Source organism: Xenopus tropicalis, chromosome 9 (assembly GCF_000004195.4).
Source record: "Xenopus tropicalis strain Nigerian chromosome 9, UCB_Xtro_10.0, whole genome shotgun sequence".
NCBI lineage: Eukaryota > Metazoa > Chordata > Amphibia > Anura > Pipidae > Xenopus > Xenopus tropicalis.
Genome location: NC_030685.2, coordinates 39543158 through 39558521, shown reverse-complemented (window position 1 = coordinate 39558521; position 15364 = coordinate 39543158).

Below are 15364 nucleotides of genomic sequence, written 5' to 3'. Positions count from 1 at the left end.
CGAGCACGCCAGGTTTGTTCCATTTTAAAATTAAAGTGTCCCAGATTGGAATCCTGAATGGGCTACTGTTGCTGCTGGGGCACATTAATAATACTATTATAGTGTAATACGATTTATGGGTAATGAAAATATAACCTTTTTTCATGAATGGCAACATATTCAATGAAATATTTATTCTGTGACTAGATATAAAAAGCTGCATTTGTTATTCTGATATCTGTATCATGTGGCATTCATAGTTTGTCATTTTTGTACAAAGCCTACAATTATTTCTAATCATCTTTGAAAGGATAATGTTAATTAACGATGAGTGAATCTGTCCCGTTTTGCTCCACCAAAAATTAATGAAACACATTGAAGTCAATAAACGTTTTTTACTTTTTCTATACCGCGTGACTTTTTTTTTACAGCGCAACTTTTTTTGCAGCCATTGGTGTCTATGAGCATTTTTCACAGCAAAACCTTGTAAAAAATTTTGCTCATTATTGCTAATATTTTAGCATGTATCTTAAAATGGCAATGTTTTATTATTACTGTATTATTGGAAAAATATATTGGAAAAATATATTTTTCATTTAGGATACTCTCAACCCTCATTTTAGCCTATTCACCAAGCAGAGAGGATCGTTTTGTACATATAATAATCATTTTAGGAGGTGAAACTTAATTAATGCACAATTATCTGCAGTAATTAATTCTCTCAAATTGCCCAATCCCACCCCTATACCACCAGGCTCATGGGAATATTCAACCCCTGGGCACCTGGGCCCTTCCAGTTCTCAATAGCCTTTGCCCCCTTCACCCCAGATGCAGATTGTCCTAATCTGCCCTTTCCTGGGCTTCTGGGCCCTTTCCTTACTATCTGTACCCTAGCTTCTGTCTTCCCTGTCTTCTCACTTCCTTAGCCTCTGCCACCCTAGTTTCTACCCTTCCATCTTCCTTTCCCCTAATCCCTGCCCCTTCTAAACTTACTTCTTTTTCATTTAGTTGCTGTCCCAACTTGAGTTAAATCTCCTCTACAAGTGCCAACCCCCAGTCCTATCCTTATAGTGCTACCTCCCAAACTCATGTGAGATTTAAATTGGCCTGGGCCAAATCTGGAAAGTCTGGAAAAAGGCAGGGATTTTCAAAATATTGGTGACAGCCTAACTGAATTTCCAAAGTGTTCTGGTGTGATTTCTGCAAAAAGTGACTTTGAGAAGTCCATAATTTATCTTGTTTTTGTTTACCTAGGTGATGTTTTTCAGATCATGCATTGCTTATAGTTGGTTGGCAGGGTCTGCTTACCTTATAGCTGCTTTCTAATTTCTGAAAATGTGTGAAGCTCCTGCAGACTGTCCGCAGTGGACATTCATGTGAGCAGCAGAGGGAGAGCAGTTTGATGTGTGTTCCAGGCACTTTTAAAGGTTTTTTTTGGCATGGAGGCCCGGTGCAATGTCGTTACACTTCTCCTTATAATACATGCACACTTAAAAGCTCATGAAACCAGTCTTTGTTTGCTAGATTCTATTAGGTCTTCCTAAAGCATAAGGGAGAACCCTTGCAGATCAATCTTCCTGGTATCATTTTACCATGGCAACAACTTTGTCCAAAGAAACATAATTTACAGTATATGATCTATTTGCCTAATTATAATTGCACTTTTAAATTAATGCTAGCAAAATATAGAGATGGAGCACATTTTATTAAGACATCTGTCCTCCATGGCTCACATGCCACAGATCTTTATCGTACCGTTTTAGTATTAGTATAAATAGTGTTAGACTGCATTAAAAAAGGCACTATACTGACAAGTTTATGACAACAAAGATAATGAAACTGTGTATGAGTTTTGTTTCCAAAGTCTGCTAGATATTTTATTCAGTTGTTATTAACAAGTAAATTAAGCAATTCTTCTAATGTTTTCCATATCAGTGGATGATATTGGCGTCTGTGGATGATAAAACAAAATGGCAGAGTATTTTTTTTTTTTTTACATTTTTCAGAATAGCCAATAACTATTTATGTTAGTGAACATTTACAGAAAACAGAGTAAGACAAACCCATTTAATACTGAATGAACTGAATGTTATATTTCCTTTAATTGAACTATCCAACCTAGTGTTTTTTTAATTACTGTTGACTATACTGTATTACTATACTAAACTATTGCTGTGTCTCTTATTCACTGATATCCAGCTCCAAATTTCCAAGAGTCCATTTTAAGCATATAATACCTTTTTCTTGTTATTTCTTTTTTTCTTTTAGAATAACTACAGTACTTGATCTTGTTTCTAAATTGCCATACATCTACAATGGCGGCAAACAATCCTATTGGATTAAAATGTTTTCTACAGATTTATGGTTTGTATCCACATTGTGGAAAAAAAACCTTATATGTCCCTTCTAGGTCCCAGGCATTTTGGATTATAGATCCCATATGTGTGCCTAAAATTGTGTAATTAAACATGTAGGACCCCAAAGCAAAATCTTTTTAGGTGGACCCCATCACCCAAACCTTTAAATGAAAAATGTAAATTTGGCACACATTGAGAAATAGTGTGTTGAGACCCATAGGGTTAAATTCTCCATGGCTTTAAAACCCCTGCAAGATTAGTTTCCTTAGTTACTGGGCAGACATTCTAAAGTGTCCAGATAGCTCATGTACTTGTGTATGCTATTGGATAGCAAGTAGGGTGACCTCTACCTGTCACAATTTAGTATAGGGTTGGGACACTTCCTCTTTGGCCTCCACCTGAGGAACAGTGTGGATATTGATGGGAGGCTGGGATGTAGGCCCCAGTAAGAAAAGGCCCCATTGGTCCTTGGTGAATTCTGCGGTACAGGGATCCCATAAATGAGGTGTAGTTAGTGATAGGTTTAGCTTTGTCAGAATATGTTCTAAGAACACAAGATAGGAAGGCAAGCTTGTAAGAGCAGCTTGTGCACCAATAAGGATTGATAGCTGTTGGTAGCTCACCCTTTAGGCAAGACTGGTCTGTAGTGTAGTGTAGGGACCATAATACTGAATAGGAATTTAAGTCATATGTATTCTCTAATTCAGTGTTAGAGATCCAGGTTATGAGAGAAGCCCTGAGAGTCCATCTGAAAACCTGCCACAGAGAAGTTACAAGTCTGTGCTCTGTTGATAAAAACCTCAAAAAATATGTTAGTAACCCTGTGCCGTGACTCAGCTTTCTTTTTGTGGTTTGTGTGGTCTCCCTCCCTGTTTGTTCTTATTTTCAGTATGGTAGCAAGATAGGTGTAGTTACACAACACCTCTACCTTCCTATTCCACTTAATGAAGGTCCATTCTGTGTGAGAAAGTCCAGTGTTACCTATACTCTACTGGTACTAGTTTGGGAAAGCACATTTGAGCCACTAATAGAGGTTACAAGTGCATCTGTCATGAATAAAACTTGGCCCTCTCTAGCTTGGTCTTCTTGCAAAACCTTGCTCTATTGTGGCTCTTTTCATGTAATTTGTACATACAAAAGTATATAGAAGCATTAATAGTGTTCTGATAAACTGTTTTGTGGTTCCAGTGTGATCCTTATAAATGCTCTACTCCAGTACATTTTTATGATATTATTATGTGTCAGCTAGGTCTGCCAGATGACATTAATTAAATACTAGCATGCACATGAACTTATAAGGCTGGGGATTTACAATATAGTCATTTATAGCTATTTATAGTCTTTCTCAAAAGCATTTATCAGTGCTTCTAATTTTCAGATCTTAACTGATGTGCTGGATATTTTAGATGCAGTAGTACACTTCTACAAATACTTCCTATTCGCTCCTTATGTATATATTCCGTGTGGTTGAAAAAACACTGTAATTTTAAAATGCATGTTTGCTTTATGGAAATAAATATATTTCAAATTGAGGAAGTCTGTGACACAGAATGTTTTCTCCCATTTGCTGAAATTGCTGACTGTGTGATATTCTGCTTCATAAAATGACAAGTGATGCTTCATTTTTGTTAAAAGGTTAATGTTTTATCTCCAAACCTTATAAATTGTGCTCTCTCTGCACTATAAAACATCTTACAATGATGGGTATGATTAGAGAAAAATGTTCATACTGTTAACAGGAAAACTAAAAAAAAAAATAAAAAGATGGATTTTTACATTCTATGCTGTCAAGTGTTACAGCAGATACAATCAATAGATCATTGCATAATTATTATTGCAGATGATGCACATCCATGCTGTAAATCTTAGGGACAATTTAATGAGGCAGTAAGCATATCAAAAATAGAAGCTACTTATGTTATTCACACACATTTACATTAAATAATCCAGTTGTTATTCTTGCTGTAAAACTTTCTCTTCTCTTCAGTTTAAGTATAAATTAATTTATTTAAATAGTGAAACAGCACAGAAACAGGCATTTTTACCAGTGCAGTTATAACAATTTTATTAGAAAAGGTTTTTGTTTTGGTAGATATGTAGCAAATATTAGAAATATTTAGAAATTTGAACTGTTTAAATATTTTAGCAAAAAGCAATGCAAGTGGTTCATTCACTTCTGTTGGGCCACACATACAAAATTTAACCAGGTAAATTATGCATGTGAGACAATTTTTAACCCCCATGCAAACAACAACTGATATGTTCAGCTGGAGGCAGGTTGATATACATATTCCTGTTTAGTTGAAATAAACCTTGATTACCACAGTTTCTCTCTTTTAGAGCCAGTGATTTTTTCACTTTATTAGTTTTGAATGTGAAATAATTTGCTAAAATTCGGGCTCTTTAACTTTAAGGGTTACTCCTCTTCTTGTGATCACTGTCAAAGGTTTTACTTGCAAGCCCAGAATATGCGGGCTCTAGAATATTTTCGACAACAGTTTAAAAATGTATTCCAACCAAACATATATATTTTTAACTGTAGCCATTTATGTTACCTGCTTGATAAATTTTGAATAGTAATGTATTCTGTGCATAGGTCATATCAGTTTGTATAACAGGTGCTCTGCAGTGTTCTAGTACAATTTTATAGGGATGTCATTACAAGAGATGAATGTAAGCTTGCTCTTTTTATGGCCATGGCCCTTGGTCCTCCTGCAGAAAACTTTGTGTGGAAAACAAAACAACGTGTATGCCTTTTATGTTCTATTATAAAACAAAAGTAAGGAAGCAAAAGTCATTCAAGAAAGATAGGAATAATAAAAGCAATAACATACTTTATAGACATACTCCAGTGGAGCTTGCTCTTGTAGATAGCTGCTCTTTAAGTGAGTTCTCTTAAGTGAAATTATGAAGAGTGAAATGAGTGGGGTTTCTGTAAGTGGAGTTATAAACAAAGGAGTTGCAAACAAATTGAGCTGAACACAATATAAAATGTTTGCATTCATTTATACTTATTATTCTTTTCCCCGTTTCTTTATAACTGTTTTCTGTAACTGGGAAAATGAGTAGAAGCAAGACGGAAGTTCACATATTTGCCAGATTGTGTAAATAAGATACGAGTGTGAACTCTGGATTGGCAGATGGAGCCCAACTACTGTTACAAATGGAGGAGGCTTCACAAATATTTCAAATTGCTATTATGGGTGGCCAGTTATTCAGATACTGAGTGGAATAATGGGGTTGCCAAGTCTGAAAAAGCTAGCAGGTTTGTAAATATGTTAAATGACAACTTTGTATTTCAGGCAGTTCAAAAACCTACTAGAATGAATTTTTTTTGGACTTGGCAATAACTAATAATACCAAACTCATCTTTAGCATTTGAGTGGGTGAGTATTTAGACAATAGTGATCATAACATGGTCTCCTTTGAGATAATGTTGCAGAGACAGCTCTATAAGGAAATAGAGGTGCAAACTTCGGTAGTATAGGGGCATCTCTGCAATAAATCATCCCAGGGTACTAAATGAGCATAGCTCTGTGGATGAAGGATTTAAACTACAGTATGAGGTTAGACTGTCAATGTTTGGGTTGTTTTCTATGGAAGAAAGGTGTTTGTGAGGGGAAATGATTACTCTTTACAAGTACATTAGATGCATTACAGACAGTTTGTGGGGGATCCTTTTTTCCTTAGTAAATGATCAGTGCACCAGAGGCCACCCCTTTAGAGTAGAGGAACAAAACTCTCATTTCAGGTAGCCTAGGTGGTTCTTCATGGTCAGGGTAGTGAGGTTGTGAAATGCCTTGCTGGGCGATGTTGTGATGGCACATTCTATAACTATCTTTAAGAGAGGCTTGGGTGATTTCTTGAATAAGCATAATAACAAAGGCTTTTGTGATACTATAATCTACAGTTAGTATAGATATTGGTATATATAGTTTATATATGCGAGTGTATAGATAGATCGGTAAGAATACGTGTCAGTTTTTACCAGTGCATTTCATATCTGCATGACAACCAGTTATTTCTGTCTAAAATAAATGCTCATCATCAGTCATAATTAATCATAGCCCTCAATGCTGAATTGCATCATTGAGTTTTATACACATTAATTTCACCTTTAAATTCACCTTTTGTGTGTTTTTGAATTATTTGCCTTCCAGTTCTGCATTTTTCCAGTTTCGCAGTTAAAAATGTGATTTGGCTAATGGGAATCACTGACCCATTTGAGGACGATTTCTTATTGTTATAGTTGTTTGCTGTTATGTATGTTTTTATCTAGTCACTCTTCTATTCATTTTCCAGTTTGGTCTACTGCCTGGTTGCTAGGTTAAATGGGGACAAAAGAAAGATTTTTTTCTTCAGCACCTCAAGGGGTACATGTACTAATCCACGAACGTCCTAAAGCGTCCAAATGTGTTTTTTTCGTAATGTTCTAAAAATGTTCAATTGGATGCCCATGGGCCTGGATCATTTTTACAAAGGTGGACCATAGAGGTCTGACCTGCAGTTAAAGATACGGTAGAGGATCCCATGGAAGATTATTAGCCATTGTAAGGCTATATCTGAGGTTGAGCTTCTCTAGGAGTAATAGGTGTTAAGGGTTAAGTAACTGAGCCTAAAACTTTACCACCATGAGTACAGGGAAACCTTTGTATAGGAACAGGACTAGAGGTAATTCTCCTTAAAGTTTTCTATAATTCACCTAAAATTAAAGGAGTGATTCAACCTTATGTTAACTTTTAGTATCTTTTAGAATGCCCTCTTCTTGGCAATTTTTTTTTCAATTTTTTTCTTATAGCCTTGGAAATATTTATCTACTTCTGATTCTTTATGATTTTAATTGGGTCACTAACCCTGGCAGCCAAAAAACTATTGCTCTGTAGGGTAACTTTATTTTTATTGTCACTTATTATTATTATTATTACTCATCTTTGTATTCAGGCCTTCACCTATTCAGGTTTCAGTCTCTTATTCAAGGTAAATTTTACCCTAGCAAACAGATAGCTGCTAAAATTCCAAACCGGTGAACATAAATTTAAATAATTAAAAACAAAAATATAAATAAAATAATAATAAAGACTAACTACACAATAGGGTTGATTCACTAAAGTGCATTAATTTTTATTGCATGCTTTTTTACGTTAAAATAGACGCAAAAATTAACGCACGATTCGCTAAAGTATTATTGCATGCGTTAAGTTGCATTATCGCATGCGTTAAATTTCTTGCTGCCACATGCATTAATTTTAACGCATTGTGTTAATTTACGCGTAGAAATAATACTAACGCAGGATTCACAAACACATATCTGTGCTAAATATCGCATTAGTCTGTGCGAAAATTAACACCTACTTGAGGCAGGCGGTAATTATAGAAAAGTACAGTTCATGAGCTTTTGGCAACACAACATGGACTTGGCAGTGGGATTTATTCAAGTATGGGGGTGAATTATTAATATATGTAGACTCCTAGCGTAATTTCTGCGAGTTTACGTACTTGTCACAACTATTTCGTACTTTGCGACAAAATTATCGCGAAAAAATCGTATTGTTGCGCCGAATACGAAAGATTTGGATTCATTCAAGCTTCGGTATTGTGACTTTCCTTTGGCCAGGTTGGAGCTGCAGAGTGTCATTTATTCCTGTGGGAGGCATCTAAAATCATGTACAGTAGGATCAAAGTTGGAATCCAGGATCCAGCCGTTTACGATCGTTAAATACAAACATTTCGTGATTTTTGGATCGCAAATACGAAATTATCGCGACTAAACCACTCATCGCAAGTTAAATAACGCAAACCACATTGCGTCTAAATTAACGCAAGTATCTTATAATGAATCGTGCGTTAAGTCACAAAAAATAAGAAGTGATAAAAATTTTACCGCATACTATAAATAGCGCTCGAAATATTGAGCTTTAGTGAATCAGCCCCAATTTTTAAATTTGGTTTTGTTTTATTTATTTTTTGTTACAGGTATAGGACCCATTATCCAGAATGCTCGGGACCAAGGGTATTCCGGATAAGGGGGCTTTCTGTAATTCAGAGCTTTCTGGATAACGGGTTTCTGGATAAGGGATCCCATACCTGTATTAATATTTTATTAATCTAATGAATATTCTGCTTAAAAAAAAATAATCTATAAACTGTTTATTTAAAAACCCAGCATAGTTATCTTGTACTAGTAAAAAAAAGTTCAATCTTCCATAATTATTGCAAAGTGTCCCTTTTAGTATAAAGTGATTGAATGCAACCCATACTTTGCATATTATTTGATGCAGGTAGATTTTTGAAACCCTCTTTGTAAGTATTAGTGTTATACAAGCATAAGTCACTGTTTAATATTCTCTTTTTTGATGTTCAGTATTCTTATTGTTGCTTCAGTATTGTAGCTGTTGGATATAATCTTACATAGAAATATGCATTTGATGTTTTTAATTATGCACTACATTGTTGATTGAATTACCTAGTTTGCACATTTATTGCCGTGAGTGCTTTCTACATATGTGCTATATACTGTATATATATATATAGATAGAGAGATTGTAAGCTCTACGGGGCAGGTACCTCCATCCTCTTGTGTCTTTGGGGCCAATTCACTAAAGGTCGTTAACACTTATCGCATACATTTTTGCGTTAAAAATCATGCAATAAATAAGTACCGATTCATCAACGTAAGTTTGCATGCGTTATCACTCATATTAGATCGTATTATCGCAATGCGTTATTTACATCGCATTGCAGTAACTATAGAATAGCAAGAATACTAATACATGATCAACTAATGCATATGAAGAGTTAAACGAGCAAAATATCGTGATAATTTGTGCTAATATTAACACCTACTTGGGGTAGGCGGTAAAAAAGAACATTGCGATTTTTGAGCGTTTGTGAAGACAAGATGGAGTTTGCATTTGGATTTTTGATGGATTTTGAAGAAGAGGATCAACAAGTATGTGAACATCCTAGAGTGATGCATCGTAGAGTTTTCAGGGAAAGGTCAACTCTAGAGGGCTTAACAGAGGAGGAAATACAGGCTAAATAGAGCAGCAATATACAGCCAGTATGAGGTACTGGAGCCTTACCTGCTGCCACTAACACGCAGAAGCCATGCTGTTCCTGGCATGGTCAAACTTCTGTGTGTTTTCAGAAGGTTGAAGGGACCTATGGGGGAGTGTCACAGCCCACATTCTCAGGGTGCCTCGGCCAGGTCTTGGATGCCATACATTTGGTGTCTGGCAATTATATCTCCTTATCTCCACCAATAGAAATGAGTGGAACACCATCAAAAGACAGTTCTATGGTGTGAGTGGCATCCCCAATGTGTTGGGTGCCATAGATTGCACCCACGTGGCTTTAAATCCCCCCTAGACAAGGAGCATATATTTCGGAACCGGAAAAGTTACCATTCCCTAAACATCCAAGTGGTCAGTGATGCTACCATGAACATCAGGAGCATTGTGTCAGCATTTCCAGGCTCCCCACACGATGCTTACATCCTAAGGCAGTCCGGACTTTATGCTGATATGCTGTACTGCACAATGTACCTAATCGGCATGGCTTACCTGTGTTTGTGGCTGAGGACCTGGATGAACCAAATCATCCTATACATCCTGTCCAAAGTGCTGATGACAGAGGCAAGTACAGGGGGGAAATCGTTAACAATTACTTTGCCTGTAAGTACCTACAATCTTTAATACCATAAAAAAGAAACACAAAACAACATCTCAAACAATACTTGTTTTTATATACTGTACAGTGAAAATAGTTGCACGCTTACAAAAGAAATGCTAATTTATTGTATTTCTCACAGCAGTAGTGAGTGGCAATATGCAACATTTGTGCATTTGCAGGAACTAGGATTGAGTAACTGTTTATTGCTGATAATAATTAACTCATTAAAGGTGCAACAGCTAAGTTGAAAACAGTTGTTGTTGGGGACATTCTGAGGGGTCATCATCAGAAAAAAGAGCAACATCACTTAATAATTCACCAGACTATCTTGCACTATCACCACCACTAAACATTCTTTTTTCCATTTCAGGAGCCTGTCGGTGTTGTGTGCGGAGCTGACTTGATGAGTGTCCAGCCGAGTGTCATTTTCCACCTTTATTTAAAAAAATAAATGTTAATTTCAAGGTTTTGAATTATGTTCATGATGCCAGGAAAACTTCATGGACAATAATGTTTATCATTTCTTTTACAAAATTACAAAGTTTATTTTGAAAAAAAAGTATTTCCTGTTGTTCCGCATGGCAGTGGGCACTAATGGGTTAACCCCTCGCAATGCAGAATGACAGGAAGACCCATAAAAAGAATCTTCCCTCCCCCCTACCTCATCTCTTTTTTCCTGTCCTCGTGACAGACCGTGCCCCCGTAGATACCGGTGGGGATCTCTCCTACTCTTTGCCCCGCTGAAGCTGCCGGTTCAAGTTGTGCTGTGTTTTATGGTTACAGTGACCATGAGTTCCAGAAGCCGCAGGTCCTGTTCTTCTTCTGGGGGGTAAGTTAAAGAGAGAGAGTGCTGTACTTGGTGAGTACATGGTGGTGACTGCCTGTTATTTTTTTTTTTAGTAGATCATCAAGGAGACACAGAGAAAGTCATCACTCCAGGAAGGCCATTGAATTGGCCGTTTGTAATAATCCTGTAATTATCCTGTAATAATCCTGCAAAGTGTGCCAGATGTGCTGGGAGGCCATGTCTGGCAAAAGAATGGATGAACAGTGGGCCTCTATGAAGGATTGGTTTAAAGAATCCATGGCTAAGTCAGTGCAGAACTTGGTGGGCACTGTGACTGAAAGCGTTCTGCATAATGTTCTTCGTCTGGAGCTGGAGTTTCGAATGTAAAGGCAACAAGTGAAGAGGCCTTGCAATCTCAGCAGTCAGCATCCGTACATAGTCAGTCGGATAGTTCAGATCAAGAGGAGCTGATAATTCTAGACGAACAGAATACATTTGGTACAGACATGGTGGAGCCGCTGATTAAAGCCATGCGTAAAGTGTTGGAACTGGAGGATCCTGAACAAGAGATGAAACAGGATAAGATGTTCAAGTCATCTTCTAAAAAAGCTTTGGTCTTTCCCATGCATGAGGTGTTGAGGAATCTGGTCAAAGAGGAGTGGAACACTCCAGATAAGAAGTTCTTCATATCTAGACAATTTAAGAGAATGTACCCTTATGCAGAGAGTGATGTGAGTCGCTGTACGAATCCACCTAAGGTGGATGCAGCGATCACTTGAGTTGCCGTAAAACCACACTACCTGTAGATGAGGGGCTTTCCCTTAAGGATCCTGTTGAAAGGAGGTAGGATACAGTTTTGAAGATAGCCTACTCGGTCTCACGTCTGCTTCGATTGGAGTCACATGTGTGGCCAAAGCAGCTAAAATATGGCTGCAGGAGTTGGAGAGTCAGCATCAAAGTGGGGCAGACAAAGATGAGCTAATTCACACCGTGGATGATTTTAAGGTAGCAGTAGACTATGTTACTGAGGCATCAATGGATATGCTTAAACTAGCAGCTAGAAGCATGGGGTATACAGTAGCTGCTAGGAGGATGCTGTGGCTGAAATAGTGGCAAGCTGACACCCCTTCCAAGTTTAATCTCTGCACCCTACCTTTTGAAGTTGACTTGCTGTTTGTTCCCAAACTAGACAGTATTATTTCGAAGGCATCGGCGGATAAGAGTTCTTTTTTGCCGCAAGAGCGGAGAGAGAAGTGTCAGCCTGGCAGGACTGATGGGCAGTCCTTTAAGGAAGCAAAGGCTTACAGGCCGGGAAGAGCATATGGTAGGCAGCCCTTTTGGAGGAGTGGGTTGCAGAATCAGGGCAAGAAGGACTCCAAACAGGATAAACCCAAGTCCTTCTGATGGTGTCAGAACCCAGCAGCCACCAGTAGGGGAGAGGTTGCTCCAGTTTCAGGCTGTCTGGGCAAATACCACGTTAGACAAATGGGTGTTGGAGGTAATTGCTCGAGGCTATCACTTGGAGTTCGTGAAGAAACCGGGCAAAGATGTTTTTCAGACATTAACTTGGCCAGAAACTTTAGAAGCACAGTCGGCAATGGCAAACATCATATCAGACCTCTTGTTAAAAAATTTCGGTATTGCCAAATCTACTCTCCCTTAATCCTCAGGAGGAAAATGTTGGGAGAATTTGGGGCTATTCTGGACCGTAAAGTAAAGAACTTACAAGTTCTTAAAGGTGAAATTGTTCAAAATGAAGGCTTTGAAGGTTATTGCCCAAAGTTTACATCAGGGCGATTGGTTAGTAAAGATTGACCTTTGGGACGCGTATCTTCATGTTCCCATTGGGGTGGCCCACCAGAAATTCCTCAGGTTTGCAATGCAAGGGAATCATTACCAATATCGAGCCCTTCCCTTTGGACTGGCATCTTCTCCGAAAACGTTTTGAAAGAATCTGGCTCCAGCCCGACTACGCCTGCAAGGTGTGCAAATCTTCAGTTATTTGGACGATATACTACTAAAAGCAGCATGTGTGCAGGAGCTGAATCAGCATCTGTGGCTCACCTTAGCGTTGTTAACAGAACACGGGTGGTTAATAAATTACCAGAAGTCTCAGTTCGTACCAGCTCAGCAGTTGATGTTTTTAGAAATTCACATAGACACTTGTCAAATTAAATTTTTTCTCCCACAGAACAAAGTGGAGTATATTTTCCCTTTTGTTTGCAGTCTAAGAAAGTCCAAGGTTACGATGGCCCAAGTATGTCAACAAGTGTTGGGGAAATTAGTGGCAACAAAGGAGGCCGTCAGGTCCATCGTGGAAAATAGTGACCATAGATGCCAGCAGCCTTGGTTGAGGAGCCCATACCGGTCAACTGATGGTGCAGGGATATTGGCCTCCGGAGGCGGTGACATGGTCATCTAATTTCAGGGAGCTGAGTGCAGTGCTTCAGACATTGCACGGGTTTAAACACTCCAGGGTCCAATCCGACAACCTGACTACAGTAAGCTACATCAGGAAGCAAGGAGGCACACGCAGCAGGAAGCTGTTGGAGCTGACTGCGAATTTTCGACTGGGCAGAAGCCAATTTGGTGGATCTGTCAGCATCCTATATCCCAGGTCATCAGAATGTGTGGGCAGTCGAGAGAACCTCCATCCTGGGGAGTGGCAGCTGTTTCAGCAAATGTTCCATTTCCTGGTAAACCTTTGGGGGTGCCCCCAAATAGACCTTATGGATAAAGCCAAGAACAGGAAAGTCAAGGTTTTTTGCTCACAGTTCCCAGAGAAGCAAGGGGATGCATTCAGTCAGGTGTGGAACTTCGACCTAGATTACATTTTCCCTCCTTTTCCACTTATTCCCAGAGTACTAGAGAAGATCTGGGCAAACCAGGCTACACTCATAGCAGTGTTACCATGGTGGCCGAGGATGCCTTGGTACACACAGCTATTCTCGATGGTGTTGGCCAAACCAGTCAGGCTGCCATATTGTCAGAAGATGCTGAAACAAGGCAAGGTGTGGCACCCGCACCCTCACAGCTGGGCTTTGACGGGGTGGCTTTTGAGCGGCAAGAACTGACCAATCTAGGTCTGGTGGATTCTTCTGTCCATACATTATTGGCATCAAGGAAGCCATCAACTGAAAATACTTACCACAGAGTTTGGGAGAAGGTCAGAGAGTGGTGTTCACAGTCGGCAGTAGTCAATTTTCTTTAGTCAGGTTTGGAGAAAGAACTTAGTTAGGCCACTCTGAAAGTGCAGGTGTCAGCCCTGTCAGCATTGACTAAAGCGAAGTGGGCTGACCAGCCACTGGTCTCTAGATTTCTACAAGTGCCATCCTGGGACTTAAACGTAGTTCTTCAGGCACTTGTGGAGCCACCGTTTGAGCCTCTAGAGTCTATTCCCCTGGAATTACTGTCAATGAAGGCAGCTTTCCTCATTGTGGTGACATCAGCAAGAAGAGTGGTTGAGATCCAAGCACTGTTGAGAAGTGATCCGTATCTGCAGATACACCAGGACAAGGTGGTGCTTTTAGAGTAGAGATGTAGCGAACTGTTCGCCGGCAAACTAATTCGCGCGATGTTTTAGCGATGTTCGCAATTTTGGGTTCGCCTTAGCTGGAGCCAAATTTTCACCCCAGAGCCAGCAGATACATGGCAGCCAATCAGGCAGCTCTCCCTCTTGGACCACCCCCGGACCACTCCCTTCCATATATAAACCGAAGCCCAGCAGCCATTTTACATTCTGTCTGTGTGTGCTTGATGAGTTAGCATAGGGAGAGAGCTGTGCAGGGGTTTGAGGGACAGTTTAGGTAGCTTTGCTGACTAGTAATCTACTTTCTACTGCTCTGTATGTAGCTGCTGGGGACAGCTGTCCTGCTGATCTCATCTGCTGTAACCCAATAGTCCTTGTAAGGTCCTCTTGCTGGACCGAAATGTTGATAACCACCAATAAATATTTTTTTTTCATTTATATGTACGGAAACAAGAGGTCCTCTTTGACATTTAAACAAAAGAGGAATTGTTTGTCCATATATTGCAATATATAGTTAAACTGGCCAACCACGCCAAAGTCATCCCTGGTCTGGCCAGTCCTATACTCACTGGTCACTGGGAGTTTTAACCTAAAAAGAAAGCAAGTTGCAGGTAAAACTCAGTCCCTGTATAAACTGCATAAGGTGTAGAATTCTTAATGATCAGATGAAAGAAGAGGTTTATTTACAAAAATTCCATTGTTTCAATCACTATCTGTGCTCTTCCTCAGGGTCCCTGTTTCTCCCTGATAAAATCCCTGTTCCACAGTTACACTACCTAGTGATTATAACTGTTTATCTGAAGCCATGTTGTGAACTTTTACTTACTTCATCTTCTCTGCAGCTCTGGGCCAGGTGCGCATGCACAGTAGAGTGAATAGCTTCTATGTTCATCTTTTCACTCAACTTTGCATGTGCACCCAGACTGAAACAGTAGGGGGCGCTAGGCAGGTACATCTTCTACCCCAAATCTGTGCTCCCCTTCCCAGGCCACTTGTCTTTGAGCGACTTCTCTCCCCCTCCCAGTCACTGCGCATGCACAC